Raw genomic sequence first — 12802 nt, 5'->3', positions numbered from 1 at the left:
TTGGTGGTTGTGGTTTGTTTTTGTGTATGTTTTGTTGTGGTTTGGTTTCAGAAGTGGGTTTTTAAGAAGAAAAAGGGAGAGGCTGTGCTAGGGGGAGTTGGTAAATCCTGATTGGACATGTTAGTCAAATAATGCTAGGTGTTTTGTCTCAGGAATGCATAAGCAGCCAAATAGGGACTAGACCTTGGAGGGCTAGCTTTAGGAATGTAATCTACCAGTTCTTAGCAAGGGAGAGAGGCTAAAGAGCAAAACCTGTAAGCCTTCTGTTTGCCATGTTTGGGCCTACTGAGAGGCCTTCATCAATCTAGTTGGCCAAGATCAGCCATCTTGTGAACAGACATGGCAGCTCAGGGGACCAGAGCTGCTGTAAGGAGGAGCTGGGGATATGTATGACTCATTGAGGGAAGAGTGCCTGGACCCAACCCTCCACCTGGCTTAGGTGCTGCTCCTTCCTGCTTCAGTAAGCCTGTGCCTGCCAGCCCATCTTACACCTTGTTACCGTTTGGCCCGTTAGTTCCCCCACAAGGCAGAAACTGTGTTTTCAAGTCTTTGTGTTACCACGTACACAGAGGTTGATCCGAGAATATTTATCTAATGAATGAATAAAAAGTTTCAGATCTATTTTTTTAGCTACTCATGTTTATCAATCAAACAAACCAGCACAAGCCAAATAAGTTTCAAAAAGAAGGAAAAAGGGAAGGGGGAAGGGGGCAGCAAGAGGTGAGGAAAAGAAAGGACTTTGTGGGCTATCTCAGTGTTTCTAAGTGTCTCCAACCTGAAGATTAAGACGAGCTGCCATTGGCATCAACGACAAAAGTCTCCTTGGTCTTTCCGATTATGTCTGGCTGTCCCCAGCTGTGTCTGGTGCTGCTGCTGAATTAATCCTGACTACTCCTCATTCCTAGGGCTTGCTTGCCTTCCTGAGCTTTCCTGGTTCAGCTGACTCCAGAAACTGGCCAAACCATTACCTGGCTGCTTCACAGGGCCACTGTGGGATCTCCCAGTCTTCATTGGATGGTCCTTCCTGATACATTGTGTTCTGCTAGGAGATTGGCAGAATCAATGATATGATTTAGAACCTCTGAAAATTACAGAATTTATTGAGATAGTAAATTCCTCAGAACACACCCAGCCTTTCTTCTCTCTGTGGGACGGTCTGGGTCCACAGTCAAGATAGCTGCATGAGAAGGTTTCACATCCAAATTCCTACGTGGTTCCTGTAGCAAGAGCCGCCTCAGACCTTCAGAGCTTGTTGCTAATTGGCTCATTTATCTCCCAGACTCCCTTCAGCATAGAAAAAAGCTCCACTTCTATCTGTGGTTATAGTCCTTTCCCTGGGAACGTCCCCCAGAACGATTGTTCCAATTCTTAGTCTAGAAACTTGCTTGTCCCACATATAAACTACAGCTGCAAATGCTTTCAAAGGAGGTGAAGTCATGCAGTTTTACAAGACATAGTCAAATATCAACACAAAAGCTAGGACTTTTGGTAACCAAGGGTGACTCAGGATGACATTCCATTGTGTTGTTTTTTTAGCATAACGATGTTAAGATACTGCCTACCATCAGGCACCACCCCTTCCCCTCCCCTTCCCATTTCTGTTGCTAAGGATTTAACCCAGGACTTCATATCTTAACCACCTGCTCTAGAGCTAAGCTACCCCACCAGACCTTGTGCCTACTTAATAATAGTTTTTTAATAGCTGCACAGCTGAGAAATGTCTGATAATATTAAATATTAGAATTTGAATTTCTTGACTGTCAGTGGTGGCTCACACTTTTAATCCCAGAACCCAGAAGGCAAAGGCAGGCAGATCTCTATGAGTTCAAGGCCAGCCTAGTCTCCACCAAGAGTTCCAGGACAGCCAGGGCGACAGAGAGAAGTCCTCTCTCAAAAAAACAAAACAAAAATAAGAATTTGAATTTTTAAAACTATTTTAAACAGCTCTAACTTACTGTTTTGTGAGTAACTTGTCTAAGCTCTGTCCCACAGTTACCTGGCAACAGCCAGGTTTGCCTGAAGCACTATAAAAGGGGCTGCTTGCCCCCTCCTTTCTCTCTTGCTCTTGCCTTCCTGTGCTCCCCGCCCCTCTCTCTTTCTCTGCCCCTACTACCCTCTTGATTCCCCGTCCTATCCCCTAAATAAACTCTATTCTATACTATACCATTCTGTGGCTGGTCCTTGGGGGGTGGGAGTGGGGAAGAGATGCCTGAGCCTCCTTCCCCCATACCTCACCACAAATCCACCAAAACAAAACATAGTCCCTCTTCTCTTTATCTTTTTATAAACACATCAAGAAGAACTTATGAAATGAAATTAAACATTATCTCCAGGCTAGAACTGAAGCTCTTGCATTTGCAAAGACTGTACTCAGTCCCCAGCACCACAATGTATAATATCAGAAGGGTTTAAAAAGATATCAAACCACTTATTGATATAGAAATATATACATATATATTATTGCATATATTTCATAAAAATCATATACAGCATTATAACCTGCTTTCTAATAGTTCCACATATTAAAAATAATTTCTCACGTCATTTATTAATCTTCTATATCACCATTTGAGCTTTATTTAAGAATTCCATAATGCATTCAATTTACCGTTGGCTTTATTATTCAGTCTCATGTAACTTCATGCCAGTGTGTCATTATTAATTATTATGATACTTTCTGTCATTCCTTTAAAATATTTTATTACTTTTTAAAAGGCTCTTTTTAAATTATTTCTAATCATGTGTATGTGTCCATGTATAGGAATCTGCTCACAAATGCAGTTGCCAGCTGAAGGCAGAAGAGTGTGTTGGATCCCGGGAGCTGGGATGGTAGGCATGGGTTCTGAAAAATGAACGCATGTCCTCTTAACTGTTACAACATCTTTCTAGCCTCACTATTTCACTGCTTAAAATAAATTCCCAGGAAGGAGATTGACAGATAAAAGATCATGACTATTTATAAAGTTTATGAGACATATTGCCAATTATCCACCAAAATGTTCAAGCAAATGTGTATGCTTGCTTGATGCAGTGGCCTACACTTGTAAGTCCAGCACTGGGAGGCTGTGATGGCCCAGGGAGTGGCACTATCAGGAGTGTGGCCTTGTTGGAGGAGGTGTGGCCCTGTTGGAGTAGGTGTGTTACTGTGGGTAAGGGTTAGTTCTAGCCAGGCTGTGGTGGCGCACGCCTTTAATCCCAGCACTTGGTGAGGCAGAGGCAGGCAGATTTCTGAGTTTGAGGCCAGCCTGGTCTATAGAGTGAGTTCCAGGACAGCCAGGGCTACACAGAGAAACCCTGTCTCGAAAAACAAACAAAAAAAGGGTTAGTTAGTCCTAGCTGCCTGGAAGCCAGTCTTCTCCTAGCAGCCTTCAGCTGAAGATGTAGAACTCTCAGCTCCTCCTGCACCATGCCTGCCTGGATGCTGCCATGCTCCCACCTTGATGATAATGGATGGAACCTCTGAACCTGTAAGCCAGCCCCAATTCAATATCATCCTTATAAGAGTTGCCTTGGTCATGGTGTCTATTCACAGCAGTACACCCTAATTAAGACAGAGGCTAAGATAGGGTTTCTGCCACAAGTTCAACACCTGGGTAGACCACATAGTAAGTTTAAAGAGACAGGTGGCAAGCCCCTGTCCCTCCCAAACTATAGACTTATAAGCAGTTTTTGGAAGTTTATTAAATTCCACTACTTTAAAGTTCTTTATTATCCATCTACAAAGTGCAGATGGTTATTTCAGCTCGTATTTATCTAATTGTTAATAATCTGAACACTGTTTTGTTAGGTCTCAGAAAATGTTCTACTTTGAACTTCAACTGCCAGGCCCTGGAGAGCAGTGTTAAGGGTGAACCTCCACTGAAGCTCACTCATCTAAGACCAGATCCACCCAAGAGGAGGCAGACTGTCTTTAGACCTCCAACTGAGATGTTATTAACCAAGGACTGTCACGTGGGAATCATGGAGGGAGCAAACAAGCATTCATCACGACAGGAAGTTTTCTCCAAGTCACTCTTCATTTCACCTCCCTTTCGTCTGCCTGCATCACCCGGTTCTCTCTTGAAGAGTGTCCTTAATTATCTGGCCCGTTTGTTTTGTTTTGATTTGGTTTTGGATTCTTATATTTTTCTTTTAGATTAGTTCTCATGTATCCCAGGCTGGTCTCACACTCACTTAAGAAGCAGACAATGCTGACCTTGAACTCCTGATCTCAAAGCTGCTGAGATCACAGGTGAGCTCACTATTCCCAGCTTTGGCCCTTTTTTGAGCTTTTTATTTTGTATAACTTTCATGAACGTCTACATATTAATATATGCGTCTGGTTTTGCTCCTATAATTAGTATATTATCTATCTTTTCATGTTGGAGAATCTTCAGAAGACAAATGGACAATTTTACACTCCTCGAGAGCCATATGTATTTGATAGTCATTTGCATGTCTTTATATAGAAAACTCTTGCTTATTTTCTCTAAGTTGCCTTTTGCTTCTACCTTATGCAATCTATTTATTAATTATTTTAAATTGTGGTGTGTTTGTTTGTTTACTTGCTTGCTTGCTTTTAGAGACAGGGACTAATGTAGTCCATGCTGGCCTCTAACTCACTGTTTAATCAAGGATGACCTTGAACTTCTGGTCCTCCTGTCTTCCCAAGAGCTATGATTACAGGTGGACAACATGACATCTCATTTACGTGGTGCTGGGGTTTGAACCCAGGGCTCCAAGTGTACTAGGCCAACCCTCTATCAACTGAGCTTCATTTCCACGTCAATAGTTTGTCTATATTGAAAACATTTGCCATAACCTATTCTTTGTATTTTAATTACCAACAATAGTTTCCATGAGAATTTGAAAATCTGCTTGTTAAGCCACTTCACAGGCCTGTCTTACTCAGCTTTCTAAATGCTGAGGTTACAGACCTGAGTCACCGTAACAACTGTAATGACTCTTACACTGTATTAAAATGCCCACATCCCCAAACTCATTAAAGCAATTTAAAATACTCATGAGGAGCAGAGGGAAGAACTGAGGAGGCTACAGAAAACTCTTCTGGTGAGGCGCAGCCGGGCTAACAGGGTGGGTCCTAGAAACCTTGCATCCTGAGTTCATGGCATCCTATCAGCTTCCCTGCCAAGGTGTAGATATGAGGGCCAAAGCCCAGAGAGTTTTGTTTGTTGTTTGTTGTTTGTTTGTTTGTTTGTTTGTGGGGCTATGAAGCATAGACATTAGGAGGTAAGCCCTCTACCGCTGATTAACAACCCCAATCCCAGAATTGAGATTTGTCTCCAGGGACCCATATGGAAATGGTGCTCTCTCAGGAAAACACCAGGGTGAGTTTCCTGTGTCATGGTTTGGGTCTTAAAAATCTCTAAAGTCTAAGGAGTGAAGAGTCTATCTCAAGGCGGTAGGCATGTGGGGAGGTGACCCAACCTTTGGATGGTCAGGTCTAATGGACAGAAGTCACACCCTTGAGGGGGCTATTCGGTCCTGAAGTTAATTAATTCTCTCTCTCTCTCTCTCTCTCTCTCTCTCTCTCTCTCTCTCTCTCTCTCTCCTCTCTTTCCTCCTCCTCTTCTTCCTCCTCCTCCTCTTCCTCCTCCTCCTCCTCTTCCTCCTCCTCCTCCTCTTCTTCCTCCTCCTCTTCCTCCTCCTCCTCTTCTTTCTTCTTCTTCTTCTCCCTCCCTCCCTCTCCCTCTCCTCCTCCCTCCTCCCCCTCCCCCTCCCCCTCTCCTCCCTCTCTCCCTCCCCCTCTCTCTCTGTCCTAGTTCGCCCTCTCTGCCACGCTTCTCCTGGGCATGACACTGTATACTCTTCCCCTCCTCCCCACTACAATCCTCAAAGCGACCGAGCCAGCTGATCATCACCAGAAACCTGCAAAATCACGAGCCAAAAATAAAGTTCCTCCTTTGAGTTGATTTTCTCTGTGACGACTAGTCCTCATATATATGTAGTACCTCGTGACGATTAGATTTCATCGGCTCCTTCCATCCCTTTTGAGGTGTCTGTACATTTAACATTCCCAAGTTTTATTTACTAGTTACATATGTGCCACACAGCTTAGTCTGTCCCACCACCGCCACCACGTTCTTTTCTTCAATGGCAGTGCTGGAACCTCCAAAGCAGCCTGGCTGAACTGCGCATGTCAGACCTCCAGTACGCTTCTCCTGCTGTTTCATTGGCTGCCGCTTTACCAAACCTCTATACTCATCTTGAATTTCAACTTGGCATCAGAAAAGAACCTGAAAATTCAGCCTTAACTTCTGTGTTTTATTCCTTTTTCCTGGTGGTGAATAGCTGGGATTCTGCCTGTTCCCAAGGTAACAGCACGAGGAAAGGGTTGTGTACCTGTCTAGATTTTCCTCTTGGTATTGAGATCTGGACTTTCTCTACCCACTTCTGTTCTTACCAAGATTCTTTTGATGGAGGATTTTTTTTTTTTTTTAATTTTTTCCTCCTCAATTATTTCAATTCATTTTTTTTTTTAAAGAAGAAAAAGTTGTCTCAAGCAAAACTTCCGAGAGGGACAATTTCTGGCTGTTCTAGCTGTGTGCTTGTTTGATGGCCTCATCTCAGGTCTGTCATCAGGTCTGGGCGTCTTCTTCCCCACCCCAGCCCGGTACCCAAAGATGGTATGGCCATTTTTGCTTTGTAAATTTTCAAGGTAGATAGCCACAAGAAAGTGCTCCTTCCTTTTCTGCCGAGAGGATGTTTGCCACATATATCACAAGTAGAGTGACCTACTATCCTGGTGTGTTTTGGACCACTCCACTTTACTGCGGAAAGCCCTGTGCTCCAAGAAACCCCCCAGCATTTATCACCCGAATGCATACTGGGAAAAAAATAAAATTGGTGTGACTGTTAGTGTTCATCGTTGACAGGATTGAGACTCGCTGAAGAGACAAGGTTCTGGGCATGCCTGTGAATGGTTGTCTAAATTAGATTCATTGCAGTGGGGAGACCCGCCCTAACTGTAGGCAGCACAGAAAAAGAAGAAGGCAAGCTAACCATCCATCTCTCCCTGCTTCCTGACAGTGGGATATGACCAGTTGCCTCTAGCTCTTGCTGCCACACTGTCTCTGCCCTCCAACCATGAGTCACAGTCAACCTTTCCCTTAAGTCATCTTGCCAGGTATTTCATCAATAGCAACTAGAAGAGGAACTAAGACAGTGTGTCAAAGGGGAAAGGATTTTTAGATAGACCTCCACCCAGCCAGCTACATCTCATCAGCAAAGGGAAGACGATCCCGTCAAGCTGAGAGTGCCAGGAAGGATGTGCAAGAGGAGACCTTAATATATGAGATTAGACCTGACAATGAGTGGATTAATCCAACTGGAGTAATATCGGGCGTTTCACGGTCCAGGGTTATGAAGTCAAGACTATGCAGGAAGATGTACAAGAGATGTACTTACATGGTTGGCTGGTTCAGATGACAGAAGGGCGGGGATCAGGCTGCAAACTGAGCTTGGGACCCTATTACAAAACGTTTGTAAAGCCAGGCTAAGCAACTAGGACTGTGCTACGTAAGAACTAGGTTACTAAAGAATTCTTCCTTTAAAGAACAAACATGATGACGGGTTGCTATGAGAGATACATCTTTCAGGACCATGCAGGACTTTTTATAGGGTTCAAGAACTGAAGACTCAAAACCAAGTTCCCGGTAATACTACAATCATCTCAGTGTTAGAGTCAGAAACCTAAACCAAAGTGTTGGCCTAAAGGGAAAAAAAAAAAAAAAAAAGAATAGATTTTAAAGTGTGCAAAATAATTCAGCAACTGATAATGAACAGAAAGAGAAAATAAATTGCCAGGTATCAGCACATTAAAGTGAACAAATTGCATATCCTCAGCACACCCCAGAATGAAGAATAGAAGGATAGAGAGAGGGGTGAATTCAATGAGCAAAATGATGAAAAATATGTTGGGGGATGGGACCCTTCATCTGATCTCTCAGGTGTCTTTAGCGGAACCAAGTGCAGAAAGCATGCAGATATGGCTGTGTCTAGAGACTGTGACTATGAATTCACAGGAGTCGCAGTGAGGGCTAGGCTGCCACACACCAGCAGGATTGCAGCAAGTTGAGCTAGACCTTAAACGGCAAGTAGGACTTTGAGCTTGGCTCTACTTTATTTCCAAAACTCAGAAGCACTGAAGAGATTAAAGAGAACTGAATGTCATGGGGGGCGGGGGTGTGGGGAGACAAAGTCAGTAGAGATGAAAGTGCTCACATGGGGGAGCAAATGCATAGCGATGCTCTCGGAGAGCACTTGAATAGCAGCACCACGAAGACAGCTATTACTATTTGATTTTTGTTTATTTATTTTGCATCCCCAAGGATTTAGCATTGGCCCTTGTGCATGCTATTCAAGCAATGATCTATATCCCTAGTCCTCCTGTTAGGATGTTTCTTTGTTTGTGTTGTTGCCTGGATACTAGACAGGCTTAGAATTTCCACAGAAAACCCCAAATAATGATCCTCCCAGTGTGGTCCTCTGAGTAGCTGCAATTTCATGCCTGTGCCACTAGGCCTGACTAAAAGGGTTTTGTTGTTGTTGTTATTGCTTTTTTTATTATTATTATTATTTTGTTTTGTTTCGCTAGAGATGCCATTTTCAATTTCAGTGTTGTTTGTTTGAAACAGGGTCTCCAGTAGCCTAGACTGGCTTTGAACTCCTTAACAGTCAAGGATGACCTTGAACTTCTGTTTCTCCTGCTTCTATGTCCTAAGTGCCAGGATTACAAGTGGGTTCTGCCACACCCAGGTTCAGTGACAAAAGGGACTGAACCAAAGGCCTTGGGCTTGCTAGGCAGTCACTTTATCAGCTGAGCTACATCTCCAACCCTGAGATATCAGTTCTTAATGAATTCATCTTAGGATAAAGGAAGAAGATGCTAAAGGAGGGCTCTTCCAGCATGTGTGTGACCACCACAGCCATGTGTGTGCTCAGGACTTATGGGTTCATCCTGAAGTGAGTTTATGAAACTAAATGACAATCTGATAATTTTCTATAGATACTTCTTTGATCACCTGGATTAGCTACTTTTTTTTTTTTTTTTTTTTTGGTACATTTCTACTTTTTAGGTAGGAGAGAGAAAGCTACGGGAAGAATTTGCATGAGGAGTATTGGCTATTGGCCTGACAAAGTGTTGTTTTCTTCAAGGGAAAAGGAGCATTTACTTATGAGACACACGGTTGTGCTTTTTGCTATTCTAAAGATGAGGCTGTGTTGTTCCTTTTTTTTTTTTTTTTTTTTTAAGAAAACCTCTATTTTAATTCACTCATTTATCCTGTTTTTATATTTCCTTACATATTCATGTGCATTATCCATTCATTCCTGTAACACTGGAAATTGAGCCCAGGACTTTGCACCTGCTAGGCTAATGTCCTACCACTGGACTATATGCCTCTTGACTTTCCATTCAGTGATAGGCTGCCTTGAACTCACTATATACCCCAGGCTGACTGTCAGCTCCCACTATCAGCCCACCCCAGCCTCCCAATTAACTAAGGATGAGAGGCGTCCAGGATGAGACATGATTGGTAATCTTTATTTTTATTCTCCACAGTGGTTCCTTTTCTTGACCACGTTTTGAACAAATGCCAGGTCAGCAGACGAGGCTCAGCAGTTCTAATTAAGTTCCTTGCCTGCGCTTATCGCTGGGAATCATCTCCTCATTTACATCTTACAGGATCCATTAGCCCAATGCTCTCTTCCCTGGCGATTTTAGTGTTATAAACATAATCAACTTATTTGCTGACAAATCATTCTTTTGTGATTTCTTTTTCTTATTGTTTGCTAAGGCATTTTAGACAATTCAAAGGACAGTGTTGAAAGCTGAGTCTGCTTCCCGTTTCTGGATCACCTGGCCTGTGTAGTATGCAGTTTTCACTAGCCAGAGAGTGGTACAGTTTGTGTTTAAATCTCCCCTGCCCATCTTCAAAGGCTGTGAGAGTTCCTTATTCGAGAATGGAGTAAGGGGCTGTTTAGCAGAAGGTTAGTGTCTGTGGGCACATTTTGTCTCTTTCTACAGCTGGTCATCTAACTGCATGTTTGGTGTTAAGTATTCCTTTGTCTTTATTTGTGTGACTGATAGCTGAAGCACAGGTGGTGTAGGGTCGACAAGCTGAATTTTATTTGCATTCTGTGGAATTGGCATAATTATACATTCCATAGTGCATAACTGACAATTATCCTATGAGGTTTTCTTTGAATATTGTAAGAATTAGAAGGTATAGGAAATGGGGAAGCAGGGGAGGGGGGAATGTTTAAGAGTAGAAGACTGGGCTAGCAGGACAGTGGGGGGCGTTGAGTCCGTCCTCCATTAACCAGAAATCGGTTTCCTTAGAGATCATGGGCTGTTTGGGAGATCTGGAGCCCTCACGTACTTTACAATTTATGACTGTTTTAAATTAAAGAGTAATTTTATTGCATTGTCTTGTGATACACTTCTGTAGTAAGCATCAGAACAATTATAAACAAACTGAAAGTCCCTTCAGCAAACATACTCATCCTCTGATCTCTTTTAATCTTTATCACAACGTAGCAGATTTTATAGACATCATTTGTATATATAAACAATATATAATACGTTTTATATCAGTTGTACTGAGCTCATTCCTGTAACCCCAGCACTTGGAAGGCTGAGACAGGAGAATGGCTGCAAGTTGGAGGTCAGTCTAGGTTAGCTAGTGAGTTTCAGGTTAGTCTGAACTACAGTGTAAGATTTTGTTGCATCCTGAATGCAGCAGAAAGGAAGGAAAAAAGGGAGGGAGGGAAAGAGGGAGAGAGGGAAGGAGGGAGGGAAAGGGAGAGAAGAGGAGGAGGGAGGGAAGGAGGGAGGGAGGAAAAGAAATGGGAGGGGTGTTGGGAGCCTACTTGTAGCAGAAAGCAGCTATCAGCTTTGCAGCCATCTCCAGAGCCATAAACCCTGACAAGAGACTTGTTTTTCAACAGCCTACAACAGCTGAAGCACACTCTGATAAATATCTTGTTTATCCCACGAATCTTGTTTTGCTGTTTAGTGCCCACAACTGCAAGGAGCATGTGGTATCCACGCCTACAAGGCTTGCAGCAAAAGCATATAAATACCCCGGACTTCCCTTCAATGAGAGAGACAATAAATGAGACTTGAGACTTGATCAGAACCTCTGTCTTGTCTCCATTCTTCGAGTCTCTTCCCCTTCATCCCCACTCTCTCTCTTGCTAGACCCTGATATGCAGACTGAAGTGACAGAGCAGTCCGGGACATTTTGGCCCCCAAGCGTGGGGCAGCTCGGGCCAGGTCAGAGGGGGTGGAAAGGAAAAGGAGAAAATAGGAAGGGAAAGGGGAACGAGGAAGGGTAAGCTAGTTTCCCAAAACCTTTTCTGCCCTAGATTTATTAATGTCCTAGTTCTTTAAACACACACACACACACACACACAGAGTTTGAGCTGGAGCATGGCCTTGAACTCTTGAACCTGTAGATCTGCTTTACCTTATCTGCCTCAGTCAGACTTTTTAAATCACCAACAATGCTCAGTTTTCTTCTGTTAGTCAATTGTTTACCCAGTGCTTCACAAAGTTCCTCCAGTTTAAAGGGTGTAGTAAGTAGCTACAGGCAGCAGCTAGTGAATCTGATAGCTCATGCCTCTGCAAGCCAGAGGCTGTGAAAAGGTATTGTGGTGGGTAATGTGTTTATAAAAAGAGAAAGAGAAAGGGGGACATGCTCTATAGAGGTGTAGTCAGGTATGGGGGAAGGGGGTGCCTCAGGCGGCTCATGCTGAGGCATCCCTTCCCCCTGAAGGACCAATAGAGTTTATTTAGGGCATGAGGAGAAGGCTGGCCATGAGCACATAGAGAGAGAGGGTAAGGGAAGTGGAGAGCAAGAGAGCTAGGAGAGGGCAAGCAACCCCTTTTATAGGGAGTCAGGCATACCTGGCTGTTGCCAGGTAACCGTGGGGTGGAGCTTAAAAAGAATGCTAACAGCGGGCTTCCCACAGGACCAGTTGCCTGTGAAATTACGAATTCTTCAGCTCGGAGTTTGAAACGCCACAGTTCATCTCTACACACCCTTGCTTTTCTCCAAAACCTTCAGCATGCGAAATAAACTCAGCATTTTCCTGTTCTCTACGTGCCCTTGAGAACATCCAGCAACTATTTGACCAGTAGCTGCTGCTCACCTGCAATGTCTCCTTTATTTAAAGACCCTCTAGTCTTTTCTTTAAGCTCATTTCTGTCTTTGTCTGTTCAACAGAGGGGACGAGGGGACGATTGCTTCCCGACTTTGGAATTCCTGTGTTGTATTTTCTCCTCCTTTGGGGTAACTAAAGCTCCATGGCATGGCGTATTTAGGGCCTTGAGGAAACCTGTCTGTTGAGCACGTGGCTCATTCGACTTCCTTTTTAGTTTTGAAAGAGAGTTTCACTATGTAGCCATGACTGGCCTGTTGCGTTTTCGTTGTTGTTATTTTGTTTTTTGGGTTTTTTTCTTAACAGTAGATTTGCTCTGCATTTACTCACTAAGACCTAGTCAACTCTGTTAAAGCTCTTCAAAGTGACAATTCTAAGAAATTTGTAGGTAAATTTAAAACGTCTTTCATCTTTTGTTAATGTTTAGAGGCAGGGTTTCTCTGTGTAGCCTTGGCTGTCCTGGAACTTGCTCTGTAGACCAGGCTGGCCAAATTAAAACATCTTAAAGTTGATATTTTTAGCAGACCCTGAGTGACTACTTTTTTTTTTTTTTTTTTTTGTCAGTTTAGTCTTCTTTTATTTTCTCTATTGTTTTTGTCTTGAGACAGTGAATCCATTTTAGCCTTGAAGTCATGGT

This window comes from Arvicanthis niloticus, chromosome 30 (genome assembly GCF_011762505.2).
Source record: "Arvicanthis niloticus isolate mArvNil1 chromosome 30, mArvNil1.pat.X, whole genome shotgun sequence".
Taxonomy (NCBI): domain Eukaryota; kingdom Metazoa; phylum Chordata; class Mammalia; order Rodentia; family Muridae; genus Arvicanthis; species Arvicanthis niloticus.
Note: the sequence above shows the minus strand (reverse complement) of the source record.